This window comes from Lutjanus erythropterus, chromosome 8 (genome assembly GCF_056507025.1).
Source record: "Lutjanus erythropterus isolate fLutEry1 chromosome 8, fLutEry1.hap2, whole genome shotgun sequence".
NCBI lineage: Eukaryota > Metazoa > Chordata > Actinopteri > Lutjaniformes > Lutjanidae > Lutjanus > Lutjanus erythropterus.
The window spans coordinates 3,479,510-3,503,174 of record NC_139324.1 but is presented as its reverse complement, the minus strand read 5'-3'; the positions used below and the strand labels follow the sequence as shown (position 1 = coordinate 3,503,174).

General features: G+C 38.4%; 1 protein-coding gene across 3 annotated transcripts in view; it reads left to right on the top strand.

Annotated features, from left to right (window-relative positions):
• tmeff2a (transmembrane protein with EGF-like and two follistatin-like domains 2a) overlaps positions 1-23,665 on the top strand; it is a 210,073-nt gene that overhangs the window by 81,940 nt on the left and 104,468 nt on the right. The window lies entirely within an intron of this gene.

Sequence of the window (23,665 nt, the reverse complement as noted above, 5' to 3'; positions counted from 1 at the left end):
CACAAGCAAGTGCACTCACGCAGACACACGTGGAGGAGCATTGAAACCAGGACTCCTCTGCAGTACACGCTGAACATTCACACAAACAGAAAACACTCAAGCAAGAAGTAACATTTCCTGCACACTCGTCTCGAAGCGTACAGAGGATACAAAGCAAATGCACAGCTAGGAAGCTAGAAATGTAATCCAGTTTGACAATTTACAGGCTGAAATATTATAATCATCAATACATGCAAACGCTTCCAGTGGATGGGATTCAGTAATTACAGAGTGATGCATTACTTCAAAGGAATTACCAAAAAGGCATGATGAAAAAATCGCTAGAGGTGACAGACTGACGTAATTTTCCCGAGTCTAGTGTAACAAGCACGACTACAATGACAGTGACAAGTAGTCTCATTGAGCAGACGAAGGTTTCATCATGCCAAACAATGTCCTCACAAGAAACTGGAGACAGCATTTGGCCAAGAGGCCTGTTGAGCAATGCGGAGAGTTAAACAAGTTCATTACACAGTTTATTTAAATTTGGTTTGTTAAACTGAAGGAAAGGGAAAGCTTGACAGCTATGACCTTTTGTTATGTAATGTTTAAATAAATGTCAAAAGGCATGAAATGTAAATACTTGCCAAATTGTCATAGGTAGTTACTGTAACACCAAGCCAAGAGGCACGCTCAATAAAGCAGAAAATTGAATGACTGAATCACACATCATCTTGATGGCCCTTTCGTATTTTTGTGGATTGTGTAGGCATTTTGTTTTCTTTCATCTTCTTCAAAGAGTGCTTGAATTAATTCTGTAAGGGATCCAGTGAAGCCACTTGTATTTTTTTCATACGCTTGCTGCGTGAATCATTTCTAGAATTCAAGAAAGAATAAATTTAGAAAATGATATGCTCGCAGTTTTGTATTCCCCAACAATGCATTGAATTGACGCTGTTATTAACAAAAATCATTTCACTGAATATTATCTTCCATTCATCTTCTGCCATGTGTTATACACTGTGCACAGTTGAGACGGCGAGTTTAACACTATTCCAATAAAGACACCCCAGACAGCAGCCAAAATAGAGAGACACCAGTGAATCAATGTATGACGATGAAATTACATAAATTAATTAACTTAAATTAACTCTAATTAAATTTACACTGGTTTACCACCTTATGTAATAACATTTTCATATGAAAGTAATAACGTATTTAAAAATGATTAGGACAGAATACAAACTGCAGTGAGCTTCGACAGGGAACTAACTAACATGTACCATGTTATGTACTGCATCTGCGCTTAAACACTACATACTGTTAGCTGCAGTATTAATACCAGTGGGACACACTAATTCATCATAACCATTGACATATATATAAAAATGGGTGACAAGAGAGCTCCCCTAGAGTGAAGCTGAGCTCTGCTAACTGTGTGTGCAGGAACTCGAAAGCGTGACTCAATCACCGGTCACTGCTGCGCAGACTCTGGCTCCAAATGACATCACCAGCACAAGATGGCAGCGCTGGTATCCAGCAGGGCTGCACAATTAACCGTAATCACAATAAAAATCGCAATATGGCCAAGTGCAATATTCAAATCCCAGAACCATGTCACAATTTTTTTGAAAAAGGAAAAATGTGTGAGAAACAGCATTTTAATCAGTGCTGCAGAGGTGACCTGGCCTAAAAATCTTGCTCTCCAGATAAAAGATAAAAAAATTATCACATCATTACAATTTTAATAGTTTTTTCTTCAGTGAACATTAAATTTATAATTTATAATTTATAAAACTGATCATTTCCACTAATCGTATCACATATCGCAGTTGCAACTTAAGTCAAAATAATCGCAATATTACTTTTTTTAACCGAATCATGCAGCCCTTGTACCCAGGATATTTTAGCTTCATTTTCCTACAGCAGGAGGAAGTGGAGCCATGGCGTCTGTCTTCATTTACGTCAGTGCTCGTAACATTGTGCATTGAACTTGTTCGCACATCCGTCGCAGTCCACAGTGAGAAATTTGGAGTTAAAAAGACAAAGTATGCAATTTAGATCTCTCTGTGTTCTCTCTGAGGCTCAGTCAGTGTGATGTATCTTCTTTTGAACTAAGGATTATGGGTAAGAATAGCCAGAAAAGCATACTGGCTTGCATATTGAGAAATGCAGCCAGATGAAGGAGGACATCCTGGTACTTTTGACATACTATGTATTTGGCCATACTAAATCTTGGCTTTAACACAGCTATAAATCAGTTTCCTATGCGGGCGGCCGAACAGTATCATGATGTAACCTCTGGCACTCTGTAACTGTGATGCATCAATCCAGCTGTAGTAGAAATATCTAATGACTTGGCTGATTCTGATGAGCCTTGGTTAAATCTGGACACTCTCTTTCTCTCGTTTTGTTTAACAGGTCTATTGCCTCAAAATCTGAATAAACTGCATTTGAATTTCTGAGAAGTGGCCATGGTATCAGAACAATACCTTTGCCTTATAAAACAGCATACTCCACAGAGGCATTCTGCGTGATTAGGTTTTGTCTTCCCTAATAAGTAGGGAATACTCTTTTTTAGTAAAGTTTTTTACTTAATAAAATAATAATATTGATTCCTTTACAGTACCCTTTACATTCATGGTCTCTGTTTTTTCATCTTTCCATTGGCAGCAAAGAAAAAGTGCTGTGTAATTATCCACCATAATTGGGACTACTGTTTGCTGATATAGCTTGGTGTTTAAGCTACTGAGTAGGCGTCTTGAGTCAGAAAAGGTCAGCCACTTCATTAGTGGTGTTGTGGAGACAAGTAGTGCCGCTCCGAGTACGCAGCACTATAAAGTTAAAGGATCTTGGTCATAAAAGGTTTGCGAACGGTTATAATTCACTCTTTAGGCAGCAGTAAAAAGATCCTCATAAAATGACTTCATTTTCATCCTGATGATTGAGCATAAGCTGTCTGTTTTAATTATAATAAGACACAGTCGGTTTTACCTGTGTGCAACATTTGTTATCATTTTAACAGCCAGTTTGATTTGATTTATTCATTATCTTATACAACATGCAACATTTAAAAAGTAAAATAAAATATGCATGTAGAAAAAAAACAGAAAAGGCAATAAATAATTAAAAGACGAACAACATAAATTAACATTTCATGTTTGGAAAGTAGTAGAAAGGAGCATTATGCTTGCTGATCCTTCCTGTTCTATACTAGTTCATCAATAATCAATCAATTACACAAACCCACTTTCCTCATCAGAGTCCACGATTACACAACTATTTTCATCCTCTTCATGCCTAATCAACAATACTCCATAATCAAGAATGTGAAATGAGAAAAGAAAACTGCTTTATGTTCCCTTCCTCATATCTGCACCTCAAAAAATATCTTTGTACATGCTTTAAACTGTCTAATATTTTTTATTTTGTTTGATTTCTTCCTACTATGCATTACACAAAATCACCCCACAAACTGACATGGATGTGAGGTTGGTGCAAACACACCATTGTTTCAAATTTAATTTCCCCCTTAACTTTTAACAACAGTAAATTATTTCTTGCTTTATATATAATTTGTTTTTCACATGCATCGAAATTCAGGAATCTGGTGGACTTTAAAACTAAACAGACTGTTTGTGCATTCCTGATGCCCGACATTATTTTCTGTCCTTGTTTCTCTTTCTTTGCATCATGCACGACGGTTGTTGGATGCTTTTGTAGGTGTTGCCCCGTACTTCTTCACAATAATTCAAATACGGTGATACAAGTGAACAATTCGGTGTGTGCAATGCTTTATGATCCAGTAGTTTTGCTCCAAACTACAATGCTTCTTGCCAGCTTTGCTCCTACATATGTTACATGTGGTTTCCAGCAGATTTTGTGGTCTAGTATCACACCTAGAAATTTATTTTCCTTTACTCTTTCAGTAACATTATATATCATAATTTGCACTTGTGTATTTATTCTACAATTTCCAAACAACAGGAGTTTGGTTTTGTTTAATGATAATTATCATCCAATAAATGTTAATGATATTTTACAATCAGAAGATATTTTATCATCTGCAAGTAAAACAAATGTCAACATTTTTAAACCTTTCATATGTATTTAATATAATGAACAAAATTTTCAGGCCTAATATTCACCCCTGTAGGACTCCACAAGTAATATTTAAACATGTAGATTTGTAGTCCCCTGTCTGCACAAATTGTTGGTGGTTTTGTTTGTAGCTTGTCAGCCAGTTCAACACAACTCCAGTCTTGAGGAGTAACTGATTACTTCATCTGGATGCAATACCATTACAGAAACAGACAAAAAAAAGGATGTAATCAGATTACAGATACATTTAGTAAAAGTGAGGATTATTAGTAGGATTAGTTTTGAATTTTGAAATAAAAAATAATATACACACACACAGTGTGCACACAGCTGCTGATTCATTATCATGACTTCTAGTGAAAAAATATTCAATTTCACCATTTTTGTCTCAGTCAATTAATCAATCAGTCAGTCAATTGGAAGGAACAGCTGGACAAACTGATAAATGTAACAATGAACATAAAGCATGAAACAATTACTGATTGCATATGCATCTACTTTGATAATTAAATAATTATTTTGAGTCAATTTTTATTTTTAAAAAAAAAGACAAAATTCTCTGATTTCAGCTTCTTAAATATAAATATTTCCTGGTTTCTTTAATCCTCTCTGACAGTAAACTGAATATCTTTGCGTTGTGGACAAAACAAGACATTTCAGGACGTCGTCTTGGGCTGTGGGAAACAGTGATCAACGTTTTTCACCATTTCCTGACATTTTATGAACCAAAAAACTAACTGACTGATGGAGAAAGTAATCAATAATGAACATAATCATTACAGGAAGGACTTGGTAAACAGATCCAAACATGTGGAGCACACAGAGGTACATCTACACGTGTTTCCTTTTTTTTTTTTTTCGACTAACATGATTGGTCTTTGAGTTGTGGACAAAACAAGGCATTTGAGGACGTCATCTTCAGCTTTGATCAACATTTTTCACCATCTTCTGACATCTCATGGACCAAACAACTAATAGATTACTTGAGAAAATAATCGACTGACTAATTGATGAAGAAAATATCCAATAGCTGCAGCCCTAAATACACCATATAAGGTTAAACAAATTCACAATATTCTATATTGAGGTAATCCAAAAGAAACAGAAAGTAATCAAGTTACATGACTTTAATATTGTGATACTTGGATTAGGATACTGACTACATTTTTTTAAACAGGTAATTACTAACTGTGTCAACATACATTTTTAAAGTAATCCTCCCAAATGCTTGTTTTAAATGTAGAAATACTCCTGCTGGATATTTTGTGTTCTCTATACAAGTGGTTATTTCTTGTAATTGGCTCCATCTCTTATATACCTTGCAGGTAGTCTAATCTAATGACATATTTATTACTTTTTTTCATACTTCTGCATCTTTTAATTCTGATAGCAGTCATTTAAATTTCATTACATATACAAAAGCAGGTGGTGATCCCCCCCCCCCCCCCCCCTCTGGTTCTTATTTCATTAGAACACGTGTAATCAGGTTTGGCCTATGTAATGTGTTTAATCCCATGATGACAAATCCAAACGGATGAGCGTATAACTTCAGATTCCCTGACGCCCACAAAGGAATTCTTCCCGAACCTACCAATTAGTGAGTCATGTTCTGAATAATGTGCTTAGTTGTGAACGGGTGAATCCACTGGCGAGGTGGTGCTGGCTGCTCCTGAGGCACATGTGAATCACTGCTTAAGCTAAGATAGTGTGGCTGGCTTGAGTTGAGCACTCGCTGACTCAGTTACCCTCAGTGACAGGCAGCCGGCTGAAGTCCATTAAAAGGCCCTTGAATGGGCCGAGCTCAGCAGAGGGAACATGTGGAGATTGAGGTGGAAATGTCACTGCAGTAACAGTAGTGGTGTCTGTGTGCCAGCAGGCAGAGCTGTGCAGAGTCACATGAAATGTCCAGCCGGTCTCTAAATTGCTTGTTTGTGCCTTGTGTGTGAGGTCCTTTTCAAGACATGTGATAGTGTAAGCCTGTGTGTGTGTGTGTGTGTGTGTGCGTGCAGCTTTGTGTATCTTTGGAAATAGAAAAGGATAAAGAATCTTTTCTTTGATGCAACAAGCAGCACTTTTGAGAATTTAATGCAGGGTACAAACAAGGATGTTTTTGTGGCGCAGTCTTCTGACAAACAGACCATGACAGTGGTGCTACATGTTCCAGTCAGTGTCTCTGTTACACTCAGAGCAACATTTTATTCTGACACTTGTGCAGCACGGTATAGTACAGCACAGCGGTTTTAATTTTGACCACTATTTTATAATATTCCCCTTAAATTTGTGTAGTTTTCTGAAGTGACTGCAGCGTGGTTATACTCTCGCATCTTAATGGGAAACTGATAAATTGATTGTGACACAGTGAAAACAAAATTGAACCTTGCTGAATAAAACTGAGGCAGTGACCCCTTGGGACAAAGACATAATAGACTGATGTTTTTACAGAAATTAGACAGTGTCAAATCCAATATTAATGCAGCAGTGGCCAATGAGAAATGATGATGATAATAATAATAATAATAATAATAATAATAATAATAATAATAATAATAATAATAATAATAGGAAAAAAGACTGTTCTGCTTTTAGGACTGGGTGATATGGACAAAACCAGGTGTTATGATATTTTTGACCAAATACCTCAACATTAATATGATTATTTGGAAAAATAATCATCAGTAATGTGGATGTAGTGACTGTTTGGGTAAAAGCAAATAATAAAAGAGCTAGAAGAGTCTAGTAAGTTAAAGAAAAAAATACATCACCTTTCTAATGCAGCCTTTAAAACCAGGAAAACAATAACATGTCATATCACAACATAAAACAATAAGGACACAATGGAGAGACATACAGACAGTTTAGACGTCACATGATAACATAAAGCAGTTCCACTGATGTCATGGAGGAGAGATTGGGTTGGCTTAGGGGAGAGTATGTGTGTGTGTGTGATGTATATAAGTGCGTGTGTGTGCATGTTTGTATGAGAGGCAGAGTAGTCTTGGACGAATGACATGCATGACATAGAGAAGGTAAGTCTATGTTGTTAATTTTGTAATGATTTTATATTGATAAAATAATAGTATAATATTGTCAGTATCATCATCATCATCATCATCATAGAAATAGGATAAGATATGATTTAATATAATAGAACAGAAAATGATACAATACTGATATAATATTAATATACTGCCCAGCTCTAGTTGCTGTATCTCTTTAAAAACATTGATGTGGTGGACTAACTAGCATGGGATGTAGGGATGGGTATTGAGAACCAGCACTAAACCAGCACTGGTACCAGACTGGTCAGTACAGAAATATCAATATGCTTCTGAACAAATGATGTTTTCGTTATTTATGTAATGTTACAGCTTACAGGACAAAACGCTGAGAAAAGTGGGTTCACTTTACTAAGTTTAAAGTTTAAAAACTCAACAAAACAAAACAATTGAACTTGTCACAAAATAATACAAATCTTTCTTATGTAATGTCTTTATTTTAAGCATCAATTTATAGTGAGTAGTATCAAGTCAGTATAAGTACTGGCATAGGTGTAATGCTGCCGGAGCGCACTGGAAACAACACTGTGGCCCCCCCCAGTCGCTTGTGGCTTGATTCCACAGTTGCGTTGCATTATGGCACCAGGACTGATCACGGCCAATCTACACAATGCTTGTGGTTCCACCAGACACGCTGCAGCGCCTCCCAGAAGCATCTGTCTGCTCTGCTGCACTTCAAATATTTGCCAGGTCTGTTTTTGATGGGTGCTGGGTGCATCAAGCTTGCACAGAGCAGACAGAGCAGGCAGGAAGTCAGGCACACAAACAGCAGAGAAAAGACATTCAATTTTCAAAATAAAAGACCCTGAGCAGACTCACAATTGCAAGAACTGACTAAAAAAAAGCCATTTAAGTATGCAGTAGGGTTGGGTGAACAACAAACAACAACAAAATCTGAGCAAGTCAACATAATGCAAAACAGTTCATTTCTAAAACTGAACTCTAATTCTGGTGGGGGCATGCAGCAGTGTGGAGGATGGATCAAAACCACATCACAGACGCAATGAGCCCAGTGGAATCAAGATTTTTTTTTTTTTTAAGTGCTTGAAGATCAACTAATCACTCAGTGGCCCTGATCAGACAGAGCACAGTTTTTGCACTGAGAGGCATCTTTTTCCAGTCAAAGTGAAAAGTTTGATGCAAACTTGCAGTCACAGCAGAGGGGTAGAGAGCACTCATGTGGACTGTCTGCGGGGTAATATTCTCAACATAATGAAACTATTCATGCAGCCACACAAAAATTTAACCGTGTGCTCATTTTTAGTTGAGTAACATATGTAAACTTAAATGACCTGAAGCAAGCCACAGTTTAAGTGCGCGTGTGCGTGTCATGGATGCGCTCGGGCACTTAAACACACAACATCTCTGAGTATTGATATGGATAAGCATTTCTATAAAATCAATAGTCATCCCCAAATATGGAGCTGAACTTCACAGAGGAAAGAAGGTATAAACTTCCTCCATCCCAGTTTATCTCCTGGTCAGAAATGATATTCTGCAGAGATTGCTGCTGTGTCCTAGTTCCATACTACACACTAACTATCTGCAATATACTATTCTAATTATCTTGGTATCCTGTTGTTTTCACCTGGTGCATAAATAAACTCATGCTGAACTGTTACCACTGATGCAACATGCACACTGATGCATATCAATCAAAGACACATTATTAGCAGCTCCTGTCAGCAGCTCCTCCAGTTTCCTTGGTTATTGCATTGTGGGAGAATAGCAAACAACGCATTAAAAAAAAAATCAAGCTTTTATTAGTATGTAGCATTTAATTGGCACACAGCATTAGCCTGAGGGAAACAGAGTTCCCTCAAAAAAAACAAAACAAAAAAAATCATACAGTAGATGTGGGGCTTTGTGCAGGATCATGACCTCACATTCCCTCATTTGATGTTGTTGATGTAGCATATGATTCACAACATTTTACACATTCAGTCAATTTTTGTGCACCGTGCAAAAGCATCTGCATTCATTATGTTTTTCTCAGCTCATTTCTGCTATTCAGGCTTTTCCTTTAATTTGTCAGTAATCATCTTAATATGAGCGTTATTGGGTTTCTGTTTGTGGCTGCTTCCAAAAGGTCGAAGGCAGCTGAAGCAGCTCTCCCACGAGATGTACAGGTATCAGTGCTATTTAAGAAGCACAAAAAATAAATTTAACTGAAAATTGGGACAAATCAATCCCTCTAATTCCAATTTCCTTGGTGAAAATGTATTCATAAAAGATTTATATATGTGAAATATAGGTCATTTCTAAAATATTTTGGTCTGCTTTAACTTTTAATTTCTAATCTTGCTCTTTGCCAGAAAAAAACCCGTCCCAGACAAATATTCACAATTTAAAAACGTGTTAATAGCCTTCAAAATCTAAAACTAACAATACCTGCTGATAACACAGGTTTAAAATGTTGGCCCTTTAATGTTGTGTCCCAGAATTCTGTCAACTTCAGATTTTTATTTTACAAAATCATGATTCAATCAGGCATAAAAAGGGTTAGCTATACCCTAAGGACCCCTGTCTCACATCCTGGTTTCAAAAACAGCAGGAATACTGCTCAAGCTCTGGTAAATTTTATATCATTTGACAAATTCATTGAATAATATTCCTGTCAATGTGTTTCAGCCATAACATGTCACTCTCTGTAAGTCTGTAGCACTTTTAAGTCATTTTAAATATGAATTATTGAAAAAATGTGTATTTTGATTAGCATTAAGAGAACTCTGAGTAAATTAAAAGATAAAATGGCTGCTCACTACGACTATGCTGTGAAATGAGAAAACATAACATTTTATCAACTCTATCAGATGTCAGCTCCATCAGATATTCCATTCTACGAAGTTAACAAATGCTGACTGAGGGGACATTATTCTCAGTTCTCTTTAATAATTGAATAATGTGTTTGAAATTAAAACTTTTTTAAATTTATTCAAAAAATAAATAAATAAAAATAAATCAGGGCACACTTGGGCCACAAAGACAAAAAAGTCTGGACATGCCACTGTATGTGTGTGACGTCAACTCATTATAGAGAAGTATATTTAATTTACACTCACCGGCCACTTCACCTGTTCAACTGCTTGTTAACGAAAATATCCAGTGAGCGGCTGTTCTCTGGGCGAACATGCCTCGTTGATGCCAGACGTCAGAGGAGAATGACCAGATTGGTTCGAGATGATAGAAAAGCAACAGTAACTGAAATAACCAACCAAGGTATGCAGAAGACCATCTCTGAACTCACAACACGTCAAACCTTGAAGCAGATGGACTACAGCAGCAGAAGACCACACCAGGTGCCACTACTGTCAGCTAAGAACAGGAAACTGAGGCTGCAGTTTGCACAGGCTCACTAAAATTAGACAATAGAAGATTGGAGAAACGTTGCCTGGTCTGATGAGCCTTAATTTCTGCTGCGACATTCAGATGGTCAGGTCAGAATTGGGCGTAAACAACATGAAAGCATGGATCCATCCTGCCTTGTATCAACAGTTCAGGCTGCTGCTGGTGGTGTAATGGTGTGGGGATATTTTCTTGGCACACTTTGTGCCCCTTAGTACCAACTGAGCATCATTTAAACACCACAGCCTACCTGAGTATTGTTGCTGACCATGACCATCCCTTTATGACCACAGTGTACACATCTTCTGATGGATACTTCCAGCAGGATAACACACCATGTCACAAAGCTCAGATCATCTCAAACTGGTTTCTTGAACATGACAGTGAGTTTACTGTACTCCAGTGGCCTCTACAGTCACTAGATCTCAATCCAATAGAACCTTTGGAATGTGGTGGAACAGGAGATTCACATCATGGATGTGCAGCCGACAGATCGGCAGCAACTGTGTGATGCTATCACGTCAATAAAGACCAAAATCTCTGAGGAATGTTTACAGCACCTTGTTGAATCTATGCCACAAAGAATTAAGGCAGTTCTGAAGGCAAAAGGGGTCCAACCTGGTATTAGTAAGGTGCACCTAATGAAGTGGCCAGTGAGTGTATGTTCAAGGACTTAGAAAATGTGTCTGATGGAGGTGACAAGACTTAAGTTAGCCACAAAAATTGCTATTTAATACAAAAACTTTAATCAATAGGAGGCCGGCCCTTTACAAGGTTTGATCTTCTAAAATATTTTCCCAGCATAATTGAAGAGTGAAAATCAAAACCCCTAAAAATATGTTTCTGTCCCAGTTTTTGTTCTCTAAAATGAGCAAAATACAGTTCTCATTGACGTAAGTGTCACGCTGACAAACTATTATGAGACAACAAAGTGATGTTTTTAAGTTAAATTCATTTTAATAACCACCCCGGCAACGCAGTAATAAATGAGTGGTCATATTTTTGTTAAATCAGTGCCATCTTAGAGGAAATATAATTGACACTCACTGATTAGAAAAAACGAAACCATTCTAAATATAGTCAAATCAAAATGATGAAACCTTTGATAGGACACGGATATCTAAAGGATGAGTTACAAAAGCTTGCCTTTCATTTGAAAGTTAAACACATGAGATTGCTGTGTGGGAGCTTTCTTACGTAACCAAGTGTTACACACAAACCTTTCATGTGGAAAAGTAGGCCAGGCAGCTACTTCTGAAGTGTTTCCTCTCTGCTCTCCTCACCACTTAGCCATTTAGTTGATACCCTCAGCTAAGCTAACTTGATACGAGTGCAGCAGAGGCAAACATTAAAATATCTCGAATACCTGCGACGCCAGTAACTAATACTGAGGAACGCGAGTGTCAAGACGACTTTACACAAGCCGTACCTGCGCTGCCACGGAACCTTCCTCCTCTCTCTTGTTCTCTCCATCCCTCCCTGTCCTCCTTTCCACATCCATCCTCCAAAATCCCATTAGCAGCTACAGCACACAGTGTAATGGATATATGTCAGCTCGCCTGTGCCAATACTTGTTTCCCTCGCCAGTGTGAGAAATATCATGAAACAGACGGTCTCGGGGGGGAAACCTGCTGACAGAAAGTCTAGATATAGTGTTAAATCTATTGTTCAAAATGTTACTTTGACACGTTATATTTGGATCACTGTCAAAAAACAAGTCCTTTTTATTTTCATCAGCATGCATAGTTTACATAGGTGCCATTGTAGAATTTTTTTTTAGCACTTAGGTTTAAAGGAGCAATATGTAGCCCTTGCTCTTGCTTTCCAAATAGTGAGTTGGAGTCACCGACTGTATATGAAATAGGTTGTAATCCTGTTTAACATACGAGAGTTGGAGCGAGTCGGCTCCCCCTGCCCCCTCCTTCACAGATACAGCAAAGACAGGCAGGCCGCAGGAGCCCTGCAGGACTGCAGGATGTGCCCAACCTCGTAAATTGACGATAACAAGTGACGACGGGTCGGGTCTACATCTGTCAGGTGCCTGTCAATGTAAAGTTAAGCCCGTTATCCTGAAAACAAAAGCACAGTGCTTTGAAATAAAACATTGGACTATGAGTTAAGAGGATGCCTGTGTAACTGCCTGCCAAACTCCATTAACATTTTGCTCAATTTAATAGTTAAAAACAGCTATGCCTAATACAAAATGAATAAAGGGGACCTACTATGCTTTTCCTCTTTTCTGACCTATAAATGTTGTCACAGTGTTGAATACTCGTGTTAAACAATTCCAAAGCGTCAAATATTGAGGTTCATGCATTTGGAAGCGAGCCCCGCAAGCTGTTTTGGATGGCTCTGCACGCTCTGTTTTACTGTCTGTTTTTTTAACGGTGTAGTAACATTGACGTCAATGCGTGCCAGACTTACTTATATGGTCATACCCCGGCATGTGCTCTAGGCCTGCCCGCTCCCCCGCTCTGCTTTGGAAGTTATATCGCTGCTCTGAGGGGTGTACTACAAAGTGAGATTAATGTGTTAGCGAGCTATGTTGAGTCTAAAGCCAGGATTTACAGTGTCACGAAGGTGGCTCTCTTTTAACCTGGTAACCATGGTAACTTATACTAAACACATAACCTGGTCGCGAGCAGGTTAAGTTCAGAGTTTCAAATTAAATCGTCTGTAAAACACACTGTTCTTTAACTAATTATTGTCCTTATGCTTTTAAACTGAGGGAGGACATTAACATTGAAAAATTACTGAGCTGTATGCTCGTAATATCACCAAACGAATCCATATAATGTAAAAATGTAACAGCGGCATAAACTGTGTGCATCGTGCTGTCATGATGGTAACCTCCGTTTGGTGATGCAGAGTCATTTTCCCTGTTTGCTCCAGATCATATTAACACTTTAAATTTACATGGTATATAATCCACACACTAAAATAATGATGAAGCAACTACAGACACTTTGAATACTTTTTACTGTTATCTGTTTTGTCTTGGTGATATTGCAGCTCAGATCACTGATTAGAAAATTCATCATCATTTATCACAGCCAATCTTAAATCAGTTACACTCATTTTATGTTGGTTTGGTCAAAAACTTCAGTGATGTCCACGTCTCTGTCATCATAGGACAGTGTCAGACAGACTTCATCATGTTTAAATCTGCTGTATGGAGTTTTATTGTTTAATGTGCAGTTTTCATGTTAGAATAAACGGCAGCATTAAGACCACATTTAGTCGATCAGTAGTTTTCTGACGGCATTCTTCTTCTCCTGCTTTATTTGCAGCAACAATGTTGCTTTTTGCCGTAATGTATTTGTATGTTTTCCACAGCTCATAATTATAACAACTTGATGATTTTGACTTAAGTAAGGCTTGCGATCGCTTCATTTCATGTGGAAGAAGAGTCAAATGATGCAACAGACGCCCCTTTTATGTGTACACAGAGTCTGAAGACGAAAGCCTGGATTAACAAAGTGAGTTGATAACCACCATCGTGATACCTGTTATCTCTGATTGCAGTTTTAGGCTTTGTCAATCCAGATCATGCAAAGAAAGCCTGGCTGTGTTGAGCTTCCTTCGTAGTACAGCCCCTGCTGTCTACAATGATTTCAGTGTTAGTATGTTGAGCAGTGGCTCCCAGAAAATGTTTGTTCGGGTGTGAGGGAAAGTTAACTTTGTTTAGCTTTCCTAAAGAGGCGAGAACCAGGTGGAAGTGGATAGAGTTGCTTACCTCCGTGTTTGTCTGTCTACGGCACTTCACAGGGGACTGTTTTGTTAACACGGGCCAATACGAAGCTGGATTAGCCGGTAGCCGACCTCGGTAGCGCTCGCCAACCAATCACAGTGGACTGGGCTCGGCGGGAGGCGTACATGGAGGAGGGCCGGGGGTGGAGTAAATTACACAGACCGTTTTTGCGGGATGCAGAAAATACAAGGAAGAGATGCAGCGAGAGGCACAGCGTCCTGAAGATCTACAAAGCTTTCTGTGCGGGCGATCGTGTGTAGCTGCTCTATAGGAGTCCAAAATCAAATACAAAGGCCTGAAAATGAGTATAATAGGTCCCCTTTAATGATTCCTTGTGGCTCATAAACAGATACTTACTCGTTCTGCAAAAGATCGGCATTAATTTGAAGTCTGATTAATGTGAAACAGGCATACAAAACAGTTATTCTGGTCTGGAATGGAAATTTCCAAGGGGGACAGTGCGGCTGAAGATGTGTGGTCATTTTATGATTTGTTACAATAAATATATACAGATTCCTCTCAGGCTCCTGATGTTCCACTATGTCCACCAGCCTACTTGCTAACTGTGTCCATTTGCCAAGTGGTAGGGGACCAGTAGTGTGAAGTGGGTTTTGAGACTACACTGATGAATGCGGTAAGAGGGAACCAAAAACAGTAAAACTGCTGGCTGGAAAATCAAAATATTCAGCTAAAGGCTAAAATGCTTTGAAAAAGAGTTGAGGGGAGCTGCAGAGTTGGCATTAATTCTTATAGGTTCATCATTAGAGCAACTGATTTAACATTACATGTTATTTGCTTTATTGGTGATATAAAAATTTGGATCAGTGTAGCTTTAAAGCTTTTTAACTCAGCCTTTAAGCCAACAAGAACATGAACTCCATGAAAACTATTGATGAATGTCATAAGACAAAATCTTTTCAGGTGGTCCGTCTCTCCGGGCTCAACATTAATGTTTTTTTCACTTGCTTCATCAGGCCAGTGGGTCAGAAATCTACTTCCCCAAAGTCTGTTTTTACTTGCCCTTCTGCAAATAGTTTCATTTATTAGCAATTGTCATGTGTAATGTAAGGTTGCAACAAAGAAAATGTTGAAAAATAGTGATAAATGGCCATCCTGGTTTTTCAGTGTCCAGTTCGATGTCTTGAAATATCTCTGTTTTGTCTAAAACCTAAATATATTTAGTTAAATATGAATAATACACAAAGACAAGCAGAAAATCTCCATGTTTGAGAGGCTGCAGGTTGCAGGAAGAATTACTTTAACAATTAAGTGACTGTCAAAATACAGCATTTTAATAGTTAATTCTTTATTACCACGTGCCCGGTAAGTGGCAAGTGCGTTGCCAGATTTACTTGCCCGACATGGCGTTTTACTTGCCCCGGGCAAGCAGGCAATCCTCGTTGTTGAGCCCTGTAAACTGATTCGATCTTGGCAGTCAAGGTCAAGATCAGTGTGACCTGATGTGCGTCCCATTTTCATGATCATTTCGTTACATATGGCACAAATGTCCACTGAACTCAAAAATAAACGGATTATATTTTGGTGTTCAGTGTAAAAGGCCAAAGTCATAGTGACCTTATTAAACACATTTTTGACCATAACTCAAGATTTCGTTCGCTAATTATGACAAAATTTCACACAAATATCTAACATGATGAGATGATGACATTTTACATCCAGAAGGTCAACTTCAATGTGACATCATAATGTTCAGCTGTCTGTCAGTCCTCTGTCCTCCTCTGTAAAAATAGTCCCCAAGCAAAACAGCATGTTTCTACCTGGAAATTATTCACTTTAATCGCACATCATTATCGTGATAGCTTCTGTTTTGCTAAAAATACACTTTTTCAATCAATTCCTTTAAAGTCTTCACTACATATGTTATAAAAGTCTGAACAGACATGGCTTTAAACTTCAACTCCACTGGCTGGTGGAGTAATATGAGACAGTAATTTTAGTTTTCTTATCTGCTCTTCTCAAGGTCCAGAATAATATGAACCCTTGAATTATTAATATTGTTTGCACAATGAAAATAGGACAAACTGAAGCATTTTTAAAACAATTGAACAGTCTGGAATAGATGAATGTGTATTTTCAGAGGACAGCTTGGAATTACCAAAGTAGTTTGCTTTATAATTAAAAACTTGTAGTTGTTTTTCAGATTAAATCAGCTTTTGGATATAATAGCCAGAAGTTGACACCTTCTCCAGGTGACTGCCTTGTCTTCTGTGGTTTTACAGCCACTGAGCACTGAACTGGAATCAAAACGGGTTTTAAGAGACTTGGGTGTCAATCATCTTAGCCGTAGTTTATAAGGAAGGAACGCTAGTTATTCATATTCCCCGTTTGATTCTAAATCCTGTTTCATTACCAGGTCTCTTCTTGTGTTTACTGTTCCCGACAGACCCGCAGGAACTGAAAAGCTGCCTGACAGCACAGTTTCATTTGCTCTCGTTAACCCTCTTGGATGCTTCAGAGGCCAAGAGGCCAGACGTTAGACTCTGCTGTCATTCCAAACAGTAAACAGGAGGCCTGCTGAGGTGTCAGTTTCACGCTAAGTGACGGCACTGAGGTATAGACAAACATGATTTCATACTAAAGCCGCCTATTTTCTTGTCCCTGAGGAACAGTATCACGTAATTGCTGCTGCAGAAAAGTGCGCATGTCATGCACAATATTAAAGCACAGAGGTCGCCACTTGTGATATCTCACAAAGTGGGGTATTTTAGCCCATTATTGACTTTTACAATGCAACATCTGTCAGGTGAAGAAGCAAATTTACACCTCCTTTATTCCAGCTGCAGTCCATTCCAGTCTTTATTACCTTCATGTCAGCGACAGATAAGGAAGTTCTGATTTAGAAGTCGATAGCAGGAGGAGCTCTCAGCGGTACAAAGCCAGTAAAAGCTGATTAGCACAGGATGGTACCACTTTCGTATCACATCAAGTGCTAGCCCGGTGCAGTGAGGAGCTGTTGGGCATTAGCTGAGCCCAGTGAAACAAACCAAGCAGGCTATTTCTCCCCCCAGAGGGGAGGGTTTTAAGCTAAAGTAAGCGCTAACATAGCATTTTCAGTTTACAAAGTGAACCGTGACTTCCAGGAAGGTGGGAGAAGGTTTAAATGACACATTGTTAAAATGTTGATGACATGTTTAATCACCATTTTGTCGCTCTGCAGTCCCTGAGCACTGACAGATGACAGGAGCCATATGTTTGGCTGATGATTTAAGATGCACATTCAACTGGCTTATCAGTAGACCAGAAGCTAAATGAGAATCAGTGTAATGGTGGCAGTATAATCTAACATACAGCACAAGAGAAGTCATCAATACACCACTAATTCTGTGTACAAAAAAAATCCATGTCTCGCCGTTGCTAATTAGAAGCAAATTGTATCTGAATTCAAAGTACTTTAAGTGATAATCTAATACATTATTGATCTGTAGGGAGATTTTCTCTTTGCTTACTCTCCTCCAGGGAGGTCAGAGGTACAGATGAGCTGCAGAGCATCAGCCTGGAGGGGATTCAAGGTCTTTCTCAAGGACATTTTAGGTTGGGGGCAAATCTGTCAGGCTAGAATGCCGGTGGTGGATGATTCTGCATTCTTTTTTATGTTAACTGCAGGTGTGTGACGCCTGTTCATCCCTACCAAACATTCTGCCACATAAATGGCACACTACTTCTCACTGTAAAAAGACAAAAACAGAAATTTGTTTCAACACAATTTGAAAAAACAAGTTGAGGTAATTTTGTAGTGATTCTAAACAAATAAACTTTTCTGGTCAAATAAACTTGATACTACTTCAGTTGTACTTGAGAAAACATGTTCAACAAGCTTAAGATATAAGTTCAAATAAACTGTTTTAACTTAGAAAAAAGCTTGTGTCGGGGCTGCCTTAAAATTTTAGTTTGATTAAATTTGTGAAAGGACTCCCGCACGTTGTCTAACTTGCAATACAACATTTATTTGTGACATTTCGGTACTAGACCTTCTTCAGACTATAAAAAAGAAAGGTCTCAGAAAAGTTTTAACTACTAATATGCTGATCATATTTCTTTAGAAGCTAATTTAATGAGTTGATTGAACTCACTCATTCATTCAACTAATTATTTCAAGTAAAAACACTTCAAGTTAAGAACTAATGTTCATAAATTCTGAAAATAACTACTAGAAATTAAAAGTTTAACTTGAATAAATAAAATTTCTATTACATATTATGTTGAGGAAAGATATTCTGTATTTTAGTTGCATTTACATTATACGTAGGCATAACATAAATCATGACATGCACAAAAAGCCCTTCCCAATTCCTTGGGATACTGGGTTGGTTGGGGCTTTGAACCTGAAAAGTATTCTGACAAATTATGCAAATGTGATATAAAAGGTCCACCACTTCTGAGGTTCCACTTTGGGATCTGTGTTGTACCTAAAAAGCAGTCTGGTCAGTAAGATATTAGAGATTCTTGCTGATCCACTGACCCCTGTGGTCATGAGATTAGAAACCCATGTTTCCTACTGAGTTAAAAATGTTCCTATCAAGTTGTGCTTTGATGGAACATAATTTCAAAAAAGTACAAACTTGCTGTTCATCGCCCCAGACATCGACTGCAGCCTTTAAAGCTGAAAATACTGAAGGCTTTTGTGGAAATCCAGTTCAGAATAGAAATGCAGTGTATGCACGCCACAGCTCAACATCACAAAATGTGAAGAAATAATCTGCCTTTTGTTGCTGTTTGACATATTGCACATAGGTTGTGTTTACAAGTGCATGTATTCTACGCGTGAGGCTGTGATGATAACTGCGTGACCATGATCATCACTTGATGCCTGCCCCAAGGGGTTGAGCTCATCACCGCCATTATCGCAAATTTCATTTGTAGGGGTAAGCAGAAAATGCTCAGGCAACAAAATTCTCCTGCAGGTGATTTTAGAGCAGGTTAGTTGCAGCCACTTAAGAGAGTGAAATCCAGAGTAAGAATAAAATCAAATCAGCAGGGTTTAATAACAATGACAAGTAAGAAATTGTGAAAATGTGAGCTGGAAAAGGTGTCTGAAAATCCCTCCAGTCAGGGGCAAATTATGGAGTTTTTGAGTGAGGATGACCATCGGCTGGAAGAACATTAGTCAGTGTGTGTGTGTGTTTTAGTCGCGTTCAGTTCAAGAGGGGCAGAGGTCCACCACGCTCCATGAGGCCTGGGCTAGACACCTGGAAAATATGTGGTTTAGGAAGGCTGTTACCTGGAAACATGGCTTCTCCATGTAGATTTACGTAACAAACAAAGGAAGAGAGGAAAATAGGGTGGAGGCTAAGGCTAAGGTACATCTCAGAGTCAGAATACAGGCCCCAAACAGAAACAACAACCTTCTGGGCCTCCGCATTAGGCAACAAAGAAAGGAGGTTAGGGTTAGAGTGACCTGATGGGGTCAGTCAGTGAACCTCAGACCTATATGGGCTCTCACTCCTAAAGGGTTAAGGTTAGGTCTGACTACAGCTGGTCAGGGTCAGTTAATGGTCTCTGGAGACCTGTATAAGTTGAAAGAACACCTATTCAGATTCAAGAGATTTATCTTGGGCTTGAGAAGCTGCAGCATTTTTTAACTGACACACTGTAACCTGTACTGTACATTTACTGCCAGCTGGACATTTTACTAATCCCCTGGAAACATTTTCCTCTGCTCTCCACTAGAATTAGGCGATATGTTAAAATATCATCATCAGCCCATCCATCGGCAATTGGCGAGTCTCAGCTGGGAGATGTGGGCAAGCGGCAAACTCACTATGTTACACATTCACTACATCCAATAGACAAAATTAACTCACAAAGTGTCTAGAAATGACATGTTCTCACACATATTTTCCATTTTACATACAACTATACACATCTGAATTCAAGTTTCTCTCTTTTACCAAACTAAGACGACCTTAATTGGCTTGTTAACACCTCAGAAAACACACTTAATTCAAACTTTACAGAAAGACGTAAACTCACCAAAACTGTCTTTGTTAGTCTGTCCACTCTTCCAACAATCACCAACTCTGGTTTGGTCAAAATATATGCTTAATTCACCGCATGAAAAGAGTGTAAAGAGTCTGACTCTGCAGGCTGTTGCTCAATGCACTCATGGTCGGCTGAGTGGATGTGTACTGCGCCGCTGGATGAGAGCACAGTGCGGAGCAAAGGCTGTCACTCTGCAGACTATTACGTTAGCAAAATAAAATAACAAATATCGCCCTAAAAATCAGCCAAAAAAAGCTGATGGATTCAGCCCATCGTTGTTAGGCGATATATTTGTCCAATCACCCAACCCTACACTCCAAAACCAGCTGTGTCACTCACATGCTGCACGTCAGTCAAAGTCAGAGATTGCAGAGGTGCATGGTCATCAAACATAAACAAAATACATGGCTGACCATGACAAACAGATGTTTTCTTAGGCCTCTGTCACAGAAACTCACAGCTTTTGTGTTATTTAAAAAGATAGCCATTTTAATTAAATAAAAATACATCACTTGTTAAAGCTATTCCTGTTTAGCTACATTAGTAGGTAATCTGCAGTCAGTAAATGTGGTTTTATGTTTTCACAATATTTAATATTTTATATATAATAATTTCCCAACTAACTTTTGTGCAGAGAAGATGGCTTTCACAGACTGTTTACCAGTTACCTAATAACACTGGTGACATATTGATTCAATTTACATGCAGAACATGGTTTACTGAAATGTATTGTTTTAATTAAATACAGGCAAATATACTTTGCATTGCCTTTTAGTTGATAGTTTACAAATTACGTTGTACGCTTCCATGGATGTTGCCATTGTTGTGTGACATCACACAACTGCTTCTTCATGAAGTCAGAGTCAATGGATTACAGTTTACAACTGTAGAAAAAACAAGTTGAGACAACTCAAAAAAAATAAATAAATTCAGGACAACTCACCGCAAAAGATTTTTTAAATTTGAGCTCAACTCAAACTCTGAAGTTTTGAAATAAATTAAAAACAAAAGTTGAGATAATCTATTTTTCCTCATTAGAAAATCTTAAATCTTTGAGTTTTACAAACTCAAAAAAAAAGTATTTCAAAAAAAATTGTTGAGCTGTGAAAAAAAATGTTTGAGATACAATTTTGTCGGGTTTCTAAATCTCAAAGATTCAACTTAATGCAATGAAGAAAAGTGAGTTATCTCAACAAAAGACTAATTGTTGGTAAAACTTTTAGTTTTGAGTTGGGCTCAAAACTCTAAAATCTATTGCTGTAAATTGCCTTAAAGCTTTGAGTTTCCTGAACTTTTTACAGTGTTAGGAACTCCGAGTTTGAGTGGCGCTCCATTGTACTTTTTCGAGCGAGAGGTTGGAAATTTCAGAGCTCTGAGTTGTCTGGAACAGAGTGTTAATCTGCTGCTTGCTCTGTGTCACTTGCTCAGCTACACACATTACACACTGCCCCTGTCCTTAAAAGAGCTACACTGCTCTTACGACACTATCTTACAAAAAAAAAAAAAAATACTAGGGGGCGGGGCGTTCTTGGTGGTAAAACTGCCAAATCGCGGGGAAATGGTGCAGCATACCGTCACAGCCCTGTGTATGCATTTAGCCATTTGAGGGAATGGAGGTCTTTGTGGTCTTTGTGTGTGTATCACAGAAAATCATTCACAATTGTTCACAGCAAAGATAGACTGTTAAGATATATAAGGATGTAGAAGGATTTTTTTTCCACTGTGCAGCCATGCAGAGTGTTTGTCAACATGACTGCATCCATATTATCTATTGAAGCTGAACTTTGAAGACTTATTTACAGCAGAAAGTGGAAAGTGTGTTCATGTTCAAGCAGGTAGTGTGTCTTTATCTCTGTGTGTGTGTGTGTGTGTGTGTGTTTACAGTGTGTGCGCAACGAAGTATAGCCTCTGGCACAAGGCAGCACAGTAATGTTAATAACAGCTCCCCTGAAAGGCTCCTCTCTGCCTCTTTCCTCTTCTAATCAATCGCTCCAAAACTAAAAAATCACTTCAATCATCTATTGTCAGCGGAGGTAACCATGTTTGTTTTTTTTTTGTTTTTTTTTTTCTCTTGGCGCTCTTCCTCTGCTCTCTCTCACTCTCCAGTCTGCCTCTCGCAGAATAAAATTGTGCAGCATCTCCTCTTTGTGACCCTTCATTTGGCAGACAAGCGGGCAGAAAAGTAAGCTTGTGCCTATCTCCCTTGCCATTTTGTTCTATTTTCTGATGCCAGTCTTTCTCTCCTCAAACCTTTGCCCTTGTGCAGATACTAAAGGTTTTTATTGATCTCCCATGAACCCCTTCTGACTCCAGCCTGATCCTTCAAGCTAAGCCCTTTCATGAAACACTGCACATTTAGTGTCCCTCGTGTTCCAAGGTCACTGAAATTCGGCAGATTTAAAAGGAGGTTAGACAGAGGAGGGCAGTTTTTGTAGAGGGTGTGCGTGGAGATTTTTTCCCAGCATTATAGGTGCTAGCTGGCAGTGTTCTTCACTGTGTTTGTTGCCACACATTTTTGCACATTACCAACAATCAGTCAATGAAATAGTGTTAGACTAGTGTCAGGAATTTGTATCACATCATACCTTTTGAATGGATTTGTGTTTTTGCTCATTGTGAGTTATGCATGGAGTAATTCTGAGGATACACGAAGACAGTGGCACACCATAACAAAAAATCAGAGTGTTTGTGTTGTGAAAGATCTATGCCCTACTCCTTCATTCTTTATTTTTACTCTGCATCTTGTTACTAAGAAAATTTTCAGCTTTATTTCACTGAAGGAAGGGATGAGACGCATTTTCTTCCTCGCTTAAATTGATTCGCCGCAGGGCAGAGTAGGGTTATTACTGTTTATTGTTGTTCATTTGGGTAAGTTGTTACCTTGGCAACAGCTACTCTTCCTGTGGTCCATTTGAGATAAAATGTATAATAAACAAATCTTTACTTACATTCAGTGAATAAATCAATAATATACACCATTACACCAAGTGCAATTAAAGTGCATCAAAACCAAACATATGAACATCAAGACCCGCAAACCCGTTTTAACAGGGTCCAAGCAGGTTGTGAAAAAGACATTTTTCAAGCAGGAGACCAGATGTTGATGACTCGAAAGATTAAAATTATGAAAAGTTTTGGCTCTATGCCAAGCTGTTTTTCTGAGATAGTTGCTAAAACTTAATGTTACAACATTTCCTTGAGGTCAGTTTTATTATACATGCCTGAGTAGTGGTGGGACATCCCAGTCCTCAAGCTGCCAGCACATTGTCCACTTGGGGATTTGAACCTGTGACCTTGAGGTTCAAGGTAGAACAGAGTAATATATCAATATTATATTGTATCGTGATATGAGACTAGGTGTCGCGATACATTTTGCATATTGTTATATCATGATATGGTATAAGTGTTGTCTTTTTCTGGGTTTTAAAGGCTG